The 14364-nt window shown below is 41.7% G+C and overlaps 1 long non-coding RNA gene across 3 annotated transcripts in view; it reads left to right on the top strand.

The window, feature by feature from the left end:
• The window catches only part of LOC149128150 (uncharacterized), an 83677-nt gene that overhangs the window by 19388 nt on the left and 49925 nt on the right, over nt 1–14364 (top strand). The window contains exon 1 of one of the 3 annotated variants that reach the window (XR_016229482.1): nt 8192–8279. The exons of the other annotated variants lie outside the window; for them this stretch is intronic. This is a non-coding gene — a long non-coding RNA (uncharacterized LOC149128150). Of the gene's footprint in view, nt 1–8191; nt 8280–14364 lie in introns of those variants that run through there. 3 annotated transcript variants of the gene reach the window in all.

Below are 14364 nucleotides of genomic sequence, written 5' to 3'. Positions count from 1 at the left end.
ACATTGCCAAAATGGCTGGGGCTGGGCTAGGGCAAAGCCGGGAGCCAGAATCTTCTTCCTGATCTCCCAAGTGGGTGGCAGGGACCCAAACACTTGGGCCAGCTTCCACTGATTTTCCCAGGCCATTAGTGGGGAGCTTGATTGGAAATGGAGCAGCCAAGATTCGAACCAGTACCCATATGGAATACTGGCATCTCAGGCAAGAGGCTTTACCCACTATGCCACAACACCATCCCCCTCAAATATCTTTTTAAGAAAAGATTTATTGGGGGCCGGCGCTATGGCGCAGCAGGTAAAAGCCCTGGCCTGAGGTGCGGGCATCCCATGTGGGTGCCAGTTCTAGTCCCAGTTGCTCCTCTTCCCATCCAGCTCTCTGCTGTGGCCTGAGAAGACAGTGGAGGATGGCCCAAGTCCTTGGCCCCTTGCACCCACATGGGAGACCCAGAAGACGCTCCTGGCTTCTGGCTTCAGATTGGCACAGTTCTGGCTGTTGCAGATACCTGGGGAGTGAACCAGCGGATGGAAGACCTTTCTCTCTGTCTCTACCTCTTCCTGTAAATCTTTCAAAAAAATAAAATAAATCTTTAAAAATAGAAAAAATTTATTGATTTACTTGAAAGGCAGAGAGAGAGAGAGAGAGAGAGAGAGAGAGAATCGATCTCCCATCCACTGGCTCATTACTCAGATAGCTGTATTGGCCATTGCTGGGCTAGGCTGAAGCCAGGAGCCTGGAACTTCATCATATAGGATGCCAGCATCATAGGCAGCAGTTTAATTTACTGTGCTACAATGCCAGTCCTTCAAATACTTTTTTAAAAATATTGATTTATTTGAGCCGGTGCCGCAGCTCACTAGGCTAATCCTCCGCCTACAGTGCCGGCACACCAGGTTCTAGTCCCGGTCAGGGCGCCGGATTCTGTCCTGGTTGCTCCTCTTCCTGTCCAGCTCTCTGCTGTGGCCCGGGAGTGCAGTGGAGGATGGCCCAAGTGCTTGGGCCCTGTACCCACATGGGAGACCAAGAAAAGCACCTGGCTCCTGGCTTCGGATCAGCGCGGTGCACCGGCCGCAGCGCACTGACCACAGCGGCCATTGGAGGGTGAACCAACGGAAAAAAAAGGAAGACCTTTCTCTCTGTATCTCTCTCTCTCACTGTCCACTTTGCCTATCAAAAAAAAAATATATTGATTTATTTGAAAGACAAGAAAAAGACAAAGAGATCTTCCCATCACTGGCTCACTACCAAAATGTCTGCAACAACTGGGTTGGGACCAGCTGGAAGCCAGGAATAAGGAATTCTATGCCAATGTCACAAGTGGTATTAACTTACTGTGCCACATCCAGGGTACCACCAACTCTGGGACTCAAGTGATTGAACCATCATCTGCTTTCACCAAGAATGCACATTAGGGGCTGGTGCCGTGGCGCAGTAGGTTAATCCTCAGCCTGCCACACCAGCATCCCATATGGATGCCAGTTCTAGTCCCGGCTGCCTTTCTTCCAATCCAGCTCTCTTCTGTGGCCTGGGAAAGCAATAGAAGATGGCCCAAGTCCTTGGTCCCCTGCACCCACATGGGAAACCCAGAAGAAGCTCCTGGCTCCTGGCTTTAGATCAGCCCAGCTCCGTCTGTTGCAGCCATTTCGGGAGTGAACCAACAGAAGGAAGACCTTTCTCTCTGTCTCTGCCTCTCTCTGTAACTCTACCTCTCAAATAAATAAATGTTTAAAAAAAAAAAAAAAAGAATACACCTTAGCAGGAAGCTGGATCAGATGGGTAGCTGAGACTCAAACTGGGCATTCTGATATGGGATGCCAGTATCCCAAGAGGCAACTTAAACTACAATGTCAAATACTCCCCAAATGCATTTTTTACTTAGAATATTTTCAACTTAAGATATGTTTATCAAGATATAACCCCATTATAAGTCAAGGGGCATCTATATTATGAATCTGTGAATATACTTGTACCAGTTTTATACCTTTATGTTTTTATATAGTTAATCAGAATAATTTCATTTCAACTTGGAGAACTCCCTTTATGATTTAAGGCATATCGAGTGGTGATAAACAAGTTTTTAGATGGGAAGTTCCTTACATGTCCTTCATTTCTGAAGAATAGGCTTGCCAGGTATAGTATTCTTGGCTGGAAAGTGTTTTTGTATAAATGATCCTCTCCCCACCTCCCCTAGCCTATAAAGTTCTGTAGGTAGTCTCATGAGGATTCTCCTGTCTGTGATAAATTGCTTTTTTTCCCTTGTTGTGTTCAAAATTCTCTTGGTCTTTGGTTTTTGAGAATTTGATAATGTTTCTCCATGAAAGGTTCTTTGCACTTCATGGATCTAGCTATTCATTTACCTTCTTAGATTTGTAGTTTTTCTTTATTTTATTTTTTTGACAGGCAGAGTTAGACAGTGAGAGATAAAGAGACAGAGAGAAAGGTCTTCCTTCTGGGTCTTCCTTCCATTGGTTCAACCCCCCCAAGTGGCCACCACGGCCAGCGCTGCGCCTATCTGAAGGCAGGAGCCAGGTGCTTCTCCTGGTCTCCCATGGGGTGCAGGGCCCAAGCACCTGGGCCATCCTCCACTACACTCCCTGGCCACAGCAGAGAGCTGGCCTGGAAGAGAGGCAACTGGGACAGAATCCGGCATCCTGACCGGGACTAGAACCCGGTGTGCCGGCGCTGTAGGTGGAGGATTAGCCTAGTGAGCCACTGCGCCGGCCATAGTTTTTCTTTCATTACTTCTTTAAATGAGCTTTCTGCCTTTTTCTTTCTCTGTTTCTTCTGTGAATCCCATAACATATACTGGATTTCTTGATGGAATCAAGAATATTCACTTTTATTCATTTTTTTCCTTTTAGTTTCTCTTAGTATTTCATGTAAGCTGTCTTTGTGCACACTGATTTTTCTGCTTAATAGAATCTCCTGTTAAACCTCTCTGATGAAATTTTCTGTTCAGTCATTGTGTTCTCTTGCTCCAGAATTTCTGTTTGACTTTTTTTTTAATGGTTTCTATTTTTTTTTGAACTTTTACTTTTATTTGTGATTATTGTCCTGATTTAATTTTGTCATCTTTCTGTGTCTTCTGGCTTACTGAACTTTTTTTTTTTTTAAGATTTATTTGTTTATTTGTAAGTCAGAGTTACACAGAGACAGGAGAGACAGAGAGAGAGGTGTCTTGCACCCACTGGTTCACTCCCCAATTGGCCGCAATGGCCTGTCCTGATCCAAAGCAAGGAGCCTCTTCCAGGTCTCCCACATGGGTGCGGGGGCCCAAGGACTTGGGCCATCTTCCACTGCTTTTCCAGGCCATAGCAGAGAGCTGGATCGGAAGTGGAGCAGCCAAGACTTGAACCAGCGCCCATATGGGATGCTGGCAATACAACCAGTGGCTTTACCCATTATGCCACAGTACCTGCCCCTTGAACTTCTTTGAGATGAATTCTTGGAATTTTTTGAGGCATTTCATTTATCTTAATTTCTTTTGGCTCAGTTACTTATGCTTTATTTTGTTGTTTTGTGATGCCTTGTTTCCCTGATTGGTTCTGATCCTTGTGGGCATATGTTGCTGTTTTCATATTTGAAGAAGTAAACAGCTATTCCAACTGTTTCATATTTTTGTATGGAAATCTCTTAAATAGTCCATCCAGAGATTCTAGATAGGCTATTTGGTGGGTTCTTGGAATGAGCTTGCTTTTAGAGTCCTTGAGCAAGCTGGATGGGTGCCTGGGTCGGTGGGTGGGAAAGTCGAGGGCTTGGATCTGCTTGGCCTAGATCCTGGGTCCTTTAGGGTTCAAATGGTGCTAGGTTGGAGCTTGATCCTGAGTCCTTGGAGGTCCATGTATGCATGTCTGTGGAGTGACACTGAGGCTCCCTAGAGGAGAGCTTGACTCTGATGAGAGTGTTCAGCCTAAGGATATGGGGCTGGCCTCTTGCTAGGGTGGACCTGATACCTGGACCATAGGGCTTGGAGCTTAGGGCGTGGGGGCTTGGTCCAGGAGGCTCCAGCTGTGGGTGCTGGCCTGGAGCATACGGTTGTGAGGGAAGCTGTGGTGCTGGACTTCACTGAGGCAGGCCTCTCTCAAGGTAGGGCTATGTAGTTAAGCCTTCTTCCCTATTTCCCTTCTTTACTATTTCCCTCTCCCTCTCCCACAAGGAGGGTGTCTCTCTCTGTGCTTTGCTGCCAGTTCTTAGGGGAGCGATGACACACATAATGTAAGAATGTCCTTCTACTCACTTCATTACAGCTTCCCTTGTTTCTATACTAGACCCAGGTGCTCTCACCTGAATTCCTTGGCTTTTTGTGAAGGTATTTTCATGGATAGAGGAGAGCTGATCAAACTGAAGTTTCTTCGAGGTGGGGTGTACATATGCTGGGAAGTCCTATTCTGCCATCTTGCTGACATCTATTTGTGAGGTGACTCACATATATGGCTGGAAAGGTGGAGCCAGTTGTTGGTTGGGAGCCTCAGACCTTCTCTTCGTGGGATTGCTTATGGGGCTGGTAGACCGACTTCATGACATGGCATCCAACTTCTCTAAGAGTATGGGATTCAAGAAACCAAGGTGAAAATTGTGATGGCTTTTTTGATCTTGCCTTAGAAGTTATACATCATCATTTTCCTTGTATCCTATTGGTCACTCAGGGCAACCTGTGGTTCAGTGTTGATTGATTATTAAAGGTGTATTCACAATAGTAATGTAGTAGACTCACTCTCTATCCCTCAAGTAGATTTAGACAGGGCTGGGGTGAGAAATCATGTGTTTTGATTCTTAGTCTTGTGCTTTAGCATTCAAGTGATCATGACAAGATCACAAATTCCTAGATAATTAGCCTTGGAAAAGCTATTTGGAGAGACGTTGCTTTCAGGCGATGAATTGAGTTAGTGTTCATAGTTTCCTAGTGTCTCACCCACAGTTCTCTGCACATCACCCTCAACACGTGTAAAATCAATAGAGGCTGGGAAAGTGGTGCCAAGTGCACACAGCCTGGAGGAGCCACATGGCCTCCTTTTGGAAAACAAGTAAAGAATTAACTTCTGGGAAGAAACTTCCATCTGTTTTCCCGATAAGATTGATTGAAACCATCTATGCAGTTTTGCAGACTCCATGAAATAACAGATGAATTTTAATGTCTGGCCTGGTTGAGTTCAGTTCAAAATTCTCAGTGGAGTTCTAGTTTCGCCATGCAGGGGCCGACTCTTACCTTCAGGCCTCCTGAAGAAACTAAGAGTTAAGAGATCCCAGACATTAGCCCCACACTTCCCTGACTGTCTCACTTTAAACAGGAAGTGCTACATCATTTTCAATCTACCAGCTGGGTATCCATGTGACAATTTCACATGAATTTCATTTCACAAGAGTTTTGCTGAGATTGTAGCATGAAAACATTATTTCTCCTTGCCAGTTCTCTTTGTCTCCTCTCCATTTCTCCCACTTTCTCTTCTCCCCACCAAGTCAGTTTTCTTTGTTATTTTTGGTGTGAAGAACTTTCCTTCAATAAATTTCAAGGCTCCAGAAAAGCAGTCAAAACAGGTTGAGTTGGGGAGGGATATCAGATCATCCTATCTAAACACATACAGCTGTATATCCATGGAACCAAATTGATAAAAGATGTGTCCATATTTTTATATTTTTGTTTGCTATTTAAAGATGGTCTTTTTTTTTTTTTTTTTTTTTTTGGACAGGTAGAGTGGACAGTGAAAGAGAGAGACAAGAGAGAAAGGTCTTCCTTTTGCCATTGGTTCAGTTCAAAATTCTCAATGGAGTTCTAGTTTCGCCATGCAGGGGCCGACTCTTACCTTCAGGCCTCCTGAAGAAACTAAGAGTTAAGAGATCTCAGACATTAGCCTCACACTTCCCTGACTGTCTCACTTTAAGTAGGAAGTGCTACATCATTTTCACTGCGGCCAGCATCGCGCTGATCCAAAGGCAGGAGCCAGGTGCTTCTCCTGGTCTCCCATGGGGTGCGGGGCCCAAGCACCTGGGCCATCCTCCACTGCACTCCCGGGCCATAGCAGAGAGCTGGCCTGGAAGAAGGGCAACCAGGACAGAATCTGGCGCCCCGACCGGGACTAGAACCCCGTGTGCTTGCGCTGCAAGGTGGAGGATTAGCCTACTGAGCAGCGGTGCCAGCCTTAAAGATGGTCTTTACATTTTAATGGTAAGTTTAGCCAGTCTACACTATAGATATTGACTATTAAAGCTATTATTTTTCTTTTCTATTTATTATTCTTTTAATTAATTTTCTCTTCTTTCCTACCTTCTTTGGATTTTTTAAGTTTTCTTTATCCCTAATTTTTCCCTCTAGTGATTTGGAAATTATATAACCTTTATTTTTTCTTGTTTCAGTGGGTATACATTAAAATTTTAAGTACGTACATCTTTTATGTTGCTACTCTTGAAACTTTTGGTTCCACTTTTTTAAACAATGGCTTTATTGAACTATAGTTTATGTGATACACACCAAGTTTAAAGTATACAGTGTGATGCTGTGACACATATATACAGCTATGAAACTGTTACTAACAATAAAAAGTTCCATTTTCTAAAACAAGTTGATATAATTCCTATGCAAAAATAACTGATTGTATATTACCAAAGTATACTATTTTTTGTGAAATCATTTTACTTAATGAATTCTGTAGCTTCTGCACAGAAATAACTATAGTAATCACCATTCATCAAAGTCCACTAGGAATTGTGCTTAAGGCTTACTTTTTTTTACTGTTCATAATTTTTAATTATAGAATCAATACAGATTTGTTATAAATAAGAGTACTCAATACTAAAATAAATCATATAAAGAAGATAAGAATCTCTATTATTTAAAGATTTGTTCATTTGAAAGGCAGAGTGACACAGAGAGAGGGAGAGATATAGCAAGAGATGTCTTATATTTCCTAGTTCACTCCTCAGATGCCCACAGCTAGAGTTAGGCCAGGCTAAAGCCAGCAGCCAGGAGCTTCTTTTGGGTCTCTCACATGAGTGGCAGGAACTCAAATATTTAGGCCATCATTTGCAGTCTCCCAGGCATATTAGCAGCAAGCTAGGTCGGAAATGCAGAGTAAACAGTACTATGGCACAAGATGTGGGTGTCCCAAGTGGTAGCTTAACCCACTGCACTACATGCCTGTCCTGGAACCTCATTTTTTTCTTGTGTGAATATATATTTATTATTTGTTCTTATTGCAAATAATTTCTATGCATTTGAAAACATTACTATAATAAAAAATAGGGCTAAATTCATATGTTTCTTCTGCTCACCTTTTCACTTTCTACATCAAGGTCATTGTCCCATCCCATTTCATCTTTTTATGGCTGCATGATGTATATAGCGTTGAATGCTCCATTGTGATAACTTTTATCATTCGGTCCTTATTTTTTTTTTAAAGATTTATTTGAGAGGCATAGTTACAGAGAGGGAAAGACAGAGAGAAAGATCTTCTATCTGTTGATTCACTTCCCAAATGGTTGCAATGGCCAGAGCTGGAATAATCCACAGTCAGGAGACAGGAGCTTCCTCTATGTCTCCCACATGGGTTCAGGGGTCCAAGCACTTGAGCCATCCTCCACTGCTTTCTCAGGTGCATTAGCAGGGAGCTGGATCAGAAGTAGAACAGCTGGGAGTCAAACCAGCACCCATTTGGGATGCCAGCATTGCAGGCAGCAGCTCAACTGGCTATGCCACAGTGCTGGCTCCAATCTGTCCTTATTTTCTTGATGTTACAAATGTCACATTGAACTTGTCTTACAGATATCCTAATTCACTTATTGAATACTTTTATAGGATAAAATCCTGATGTGGGGTGCATTATTTCTGATTCATTCAACCATTATTTGAGTCGGATATTATTTCTCTATTACAAATGTGGACTTTTATTCGTTAGAGGCTAAAGTGACTCAGATTCTAAGTGACTGAGTAAGGAATGAAAATCCTGGTTTCCCATCCTCATATGTGTAGTATTCTCCCTAGTTACCACTCTGCTTCGACTAGTTTGAGAAATGGTGCAAAAAGAAAAATTGATTCATGATGCAACTGTCAGGAGAGTTACTGGGAATTTTAGCTAATGGCAGCCTGTGGATGTAGAATGCAGGGCACATATCTCAGGCAATTTTTGTTTTCTCCTGGCCCTTCAACTAATGTGAGAGCAGAGGGTCTATTTATAGTAGGTTACCCTTGAGCACCCTAGAGAGGTTGCAAAAGAGCTGTTGATCACAGGCAGCTAGAAACTGCATGCCTCCTTTTTTATCCTGAAGGAAAGGACACGGACCATCTGGGCCAGTAAGTTGGGTCCAAAGTTGGACTTACATTTATTTTACTTAATAAATATATTTTTAAATAATACAAATTCACTTTTTGTTGGTTGAGTGCCATTTTTAATGCAGCAGGAGTCCACGCATTTCTTGTAATTCTTTAATGAGAGACTTTCTAAAACAAAGAATGCTTTGGTACTGTGAACAAATTTTCCTTATTTTATGCTGATTATAATTTATTTTTTCTTTTCTGAAAGCCAGCAACCCTGTGTGCAGCTGCTTGAGTCTTAGAGTATGTTGGCTGGCTTAGCCCTATCAGATAACAGTAACATGGAATGTATATGCTGTTAGAAATACAGACCAATATATCCAGGCTCTCCCTCTGAAGTCCCAGACCAAACGGTATGGTGAAGCAATGTAATTCAGAAGGGGTGGTTTTAGTTAAGTCCTACGTGGGGAGGAGAACAGCTGCAGACGTTCAGTGCTCCTCAGCTGTGTGTTTAAACTGTGGACCCTATTCCTGTGTTAAATGGCATGTGGAGGAGCTGGCTCCCTAGTCACCACAGTCACAATCTAGCCAGTGAGACAGAAACAAGTGGGGCAGAGACTGACCCTGTTTCTCACCAGCACCGTTGCTAGGGGGCAGACATTTGACCCAGCAGTTAAGATGCCACTAAGGATGATGCCTGCACTCTGGCTACACTCCCGATTCAGGCTTTTAGCTAATGTGCACTCTGGGATGCAGCACGATGCTTAAGTACTTGAGTCCCTGCCAACCACATGGGAGGCTGGGATAGAGTTCTGGGCTCCTGGCCTCAGGCTGGCCCAGACTCTGCTGTTGTAGGTATTTGGGGAATGAACCAGTGAATGGAAAAATCTTTCTCTGTCTCTATTTGTCTTGCTGTCTACCTTTCAAATAAAATGAAAATAAATAAATAAAAATTAAAATGTTTTCAGTCCAATCTAATATTTGTATTCTTTAATGGAATATCATTTTTCACATTTGCTCATAAAATATTGTTTTTAACCAACCAGCAATTGATTCCATGACAGGAATGGTCTTTGGAATTTACAGAAGCTATGATGTGTGCAGTTAACAAGGATTAACTGAGGGCAAATAAATTCCAAATTTCAACCTTGAAAAATTTAGTTAATTGGGCTTAAGATGCTTTGTTTAAAAAATACTATGTTGAAGCAAACATCTTCAACATAGATGATTAAATAAATGTACTTGGTAGGATATAATTCTGAGATGAAATTTTAGTGGCTCTCATTTTATAATCTTGATCCTCAAACCTGACATTTCTCAAACTTTTTTTTTTAAGATTTTTTATTTATTTATTTGAGAGGTAGAGTTACAGACAGTGAGAGGGAGAGAGAGAGAGAAAGGTCTTCTGTCTGTTGGTTCACTCCCTGGCTGGCCGCAACGGCCGGAGCTGCGCCCATCTGAAGCCAGGAGCCAGGTGCTTCCTCCCAGTCTCCCATGCGGGTGCAGGGGCCAAGGCGTTGGGCCATCTTCCACTGCTTTCCCAGGCCACAGCAGAGAGCTGGATGTGCAGAGGAGCAGCCGGACTCGAACCAGCGTCCATATGGGATGCCATATGGAGGATATGGAGGATTAACCTACTGCGCCATGGCACGGCCTCTCTCAGACTTTCTAAGCCTATGAACTTTATATTACTTTTAGTTCAGGTTGGGGAAAATAATTGGAATACATTGGGTTAAGGATAAATAAAGGCAGGCATTAATTAAAGTGCTAAGAACAGATTTTAATCAGTAATAACTACTACAACATGGTAAAAAAGTCTAATGTGAGCTAAACTCAACTCTGATTTGTAAAGCAGTAACCAGGCATTTTAAAGGGAGAATGAAGGAACAAGGAGTGGGTAAATAGAGGTTCAATAGAGTCAGGAAAGCAAAATAGACAAGGGATTGATCAGTACCAATGCGGTCAGGCCAGCTGTCTTGGCTCACAATTTTCAAAATTAGGATTTTATCCTTCCACATACTAGAAGACCAGAGCTCCCATCCTCAGGTATTGATTGAAGCAAGCCATACATTTGGGGGCAAACTTAAGTTTCCTTTAGCATGTACAAATGGGGCTAAAGTGACCTTTGGAGTGTGACCTTGAATTGTTAGGGTTTGTTTAAGTCTTCATAGGCCAATGTCAAGGCCTAGGCCTAGTTGAAAAGAAGGCTCAGAAGAGCCTGGTGAGAACTTGTTCTAGGAGAGAATCTTGGTAAAGAACAAATGGATAAATGTGTAAGCCCAATAACCTCAGTTTTGGAAACTCGTACTATGGAAATAAAAATACCAGCAACTAAAGATATATAATGATATGTCAAAAAAATTCATGAGAATTGGAATTAGAAGCTAAATTCATTCTGGCATAATAAGTTGAAAATCCATGTATATGATGGCTTTCGAAATTTTCAAGGAAAATGTAAGTTATGCATGCATTTCAAAAATTTTTCACTAAAATAAACTCAGCTTTTATTTCCAATTTTGAGGTTTCCTTGTATATGCAAGGATATTGAGTACCCTGTTTATAGGAGCAGAAACAGAATATTTTTAATATTCTATCAATAGATAAATAAGCTTTGATATAACTATACAATGAGTTAGAATTCAGTCATTAAAAACAGTGAATTAAATTTATATTTTTGACTTTGTATCCTATATATAACCATGATATATCATTAAGGGAAAAAATCAATTTACAGAGTAATGAGATTTTTAAAAAAACAATAATAGATTTCAATGCATTTATATACATATAATATATATATTTATATGATAATGCATTTTATATGATGTAGAGAAAAATGCGTTATTTCAGCAAACTGGGAATTGATCAGAAAGAGAGGTTGTTAAATTTTTCTCTATGTATATCTCTGCATTATTCAGCTTACTACTATGCACATGTGTTGCTTTTTAAATTCATATATCTTAAAAAATAAAAACAGAGGAGTACTGCTTTCTTATTTTGTAAGACAGGATAATTCTTCGGTGTGATAACATTATCTTGGCCATGAGAATATAAATAAATCTAAAAAGAACTGATGAGCATTCCAATATCTATCAAAGCTTCACTGCCTAGGCTGATTGCCTCGGTTGACATTTTTCACACTCCTCTGCATTGATTTCTACTAAAATATGTGTATCTCCTCCAGCTGGGAAGCTTTACTGAGTTTTTTTTTTTTTTTTTTTTTTTTTAACCTCCTGTGGTCTACATTAAGGAAACAACATCCAACGTCCAGACCTGATCCCTCTCCTCCATTCGCTCCTCAATTTGTGACCTTATAGTGACCAACTGCTTTTCAGGAATAGGAGTGATGACCACAAGTATGCTCAAGCCCTGAGAACAGTCCTTTTTTAATGAAACATTCAGGACAATTGAAAATTTCCCTCCCACTTTAAAAAAAAAAAATGTGCTTCTAAAAGTACTTTCTTAGTTTATCCCCTGTGATCTACAAACGAGAAAACGTAAATCCTGTTTCAATAATATTAGATCCTCCTTCCTCAGCAAGTGGCCGCCCTGCTCGGTGCCCTTGTACTCTTCCAGGAAGTCAGAAGGCAAGAATATCTTACCCTAAGATAGTCCACACACGGAGGTAGAATACTATGACTGCAGCCAAAAGGCTGAGCAGCTACAAGGTAAATAGATCGCGATTCTATTTAATGAAGGATATGATAAAGGGAGGGATACTTTTGAAAAGGATGTGGACATATGAAAATAAGGTAGAAAGCCCAGGACTTACAGATTTTTAACCCAGAAGCTGTAATGGCTGGATTAAAACTTGAGCAAATAGTTTGGCCCTAAGGCTGGAAAATAGGACTTGTATTTAGCTAACTGGGTTTGGATAATCTTGTAAAAATGTGCAAAGCAAATGCACTTAACTGGAACATTGACATTGCTTAGCATTATGCACAATTTTGAACAGATGGATTCGGTAGCATATTAACAAGGCTATATTACAATTACAGTTATGGTATAAATATTCATTCATTCATTTAAAGGGTACACTGAGGATCATTTTCTAGCCAAGGGCCAGTGGGCTCTGGTATGAACCCAGGACAATTTAGTGGATGAGCACTGTGTCCATTGTGGGTGAAGATGTAGGAAGTAAAGCCACCTGAGGCCACCCACCCACCAACTGATGGACTCAGAAGCATGAAGGAAGCAGAAAATGAGGCATTTATTGTCACCTGGTCTCGAGTGCAGTGACCATCAGGTGGAAGCAGGCACCTCCCTCAGAGGCTCAGCTTCTCTCATCCCTGCTATGCAGAGGTCCCTTGCTCTAGCTTCTCATTGGTTGAGGCTAAGCTAAGTCTTTTATGAAAATATACCACAGTCACGTCTCACAGAGGTGATGCAAAGATGGGAAGACGTGGGGGCAGAGGCAGCCCGCAAAGTTAACAGCTGAGAGCAGGACTCTGAATTCTTACCTGTACTTTTCCAGTGGTTCGTAGGATGATACAATTTTGTCCCTATCTCATGCATTTAGCTTTTACACATTTCAGGAAAAAAAAAAAACAATTAAATGTGTGTTTTGCCTCATTTTTCCCTGAGTCACCTTTGTATTTTCTGCTTTGAAAAACAGCTGTGCCAACACTGGACTAGAAAGTGAACCATACATCTGGAAATCGCCCTTTTGTTATTCCTTGCACACTAAATGATTTTCAGAAAAATCCGCGGGGACAGTCTCAGGATTTTTCTTTTCAAGAACTGGAAGGACCCTGGAAACAGCAGTGAGATTTTAAAAGATCTAGATTCAGGTTACTTTTAGCACTGGTTTGTGATTTTAGGGGTGATAGCCTGAAAGATGAATGAAAGTTGCCGTCAAATCAGAGTCTGATACAAAATTATCAGGGGAAAGGTCCTTATGTAAGTGATTATGTTGATCAAAGCGTTTTGTGGCCTGAATGCTAAATTTCCCTTCCGAAGGTTTAGTGAGTTTCTACTTTAAGAAGCTGATTAGCTAGAGGGAAAATTTTAAGAGAAAAATGCTGTAAAAAAGATAAATGAAGTAGATTCAGTAAATGCACTTTATATTAAGGGTAATTTTTTAAAGATTTATTTATTTATTTGAAAGTCAGAGTTACACAGAGAGAAAGGCAGAGAGAGAGAGAGAGAGAGAGAGAGAGAGAGAGAGAGAAAGTCTTCCATCCGATGGTTTACTCCCCAAATGACCACAACAGCTGGAGCTGTGCTTCAAAACCAGGAGCCAGGAGCTTCTTCCAGGTCTCCCATGCAGGTGCAGGGGCCCAAGGACTTGGTCTATCTTGTACTGCTTTCCCAGGCCATAGCAGAGAGCTGAATTGGAAGAGGAGCAGCCGGGACTCAAACCAGCACCCATATGGGATGCCGACACTTCAGGCCAAGGCGTTAACCCACTGCACCACAGCGCCGGCCCCCCAAGGGTAATTTTTAAAAAGATTTATTTATTTATTTGAAATGCAGAGTTACAGAGAGAAAGAAAGACTGAGAGAGGAAGCGATCCTTCACCCACTGTTTCACTCCCCAAATGACCACAACACAGGGCTGGGCCAGTCCAAAGCCAGGAGGAAGGAGCTCCACCTGGGTCTCCCACATGGGTGGCTGGGGCCCAGGCCATCCTTGGCTACTTTCCCTTGTGCTTTAGCAGGGAGCTGGATCAGAAATGGAGCAGCAAGACTCAAACCATATGAGATGCTGGAGTGGCAGGTGGTGGCTTACCTGCTGTGCTATGCCACAACACCAGCCCCTAAGGGTAATATTTAAGTGAATGAGTTTTTACAAAATGAAAGAAAACAAAAGAGACAGACATAAAAAGAATGAGAACCAAAAGGGGAAGCCTATTTTTAATCTGGACCAGTTTGCCTGGAAATTTGGGAGTTTCTCCAGGGATGCTAAGAAATGGGCCATGGAGATTGAGACACAAAGGTGTCGTCTGCAAGCTCTCCTCTGACAGACACTGTCCTCTTTCTTTCTGTATTATACAGCCTGTCTCCAATTAATCTGTGGATTGTGTCCAAAGCTTCCATTGTAAATTGGTTGCTGAGAACTCACAATATTTTTAATTCATAAAATGTTTTTATCCACAGAAATAATGCTATAAATGCCCTTCAGC

The sequence above is a fragment of the Oryctolagus cuniculus genome, chromosome 2 (assembly GCF_051225735.1).
Source record: "Oryctolagus cuniculus isolate XC-2025 breed Fujian yellow rabbit chromosome 2, ASM5122573v1, whole genome shotgun sequence".
Taxonomy (NCBI): Eukaryota; Metazoa; Chordata; class Mammalia; order Lagomorpha; family Leporidae; genus Oryctolagus; species Oryctolagus cuniculus.
Note: the sequence above shows the minus strand (reverse complement) of the source record. Positions and strands in the feature narration are given on the sequence as shown.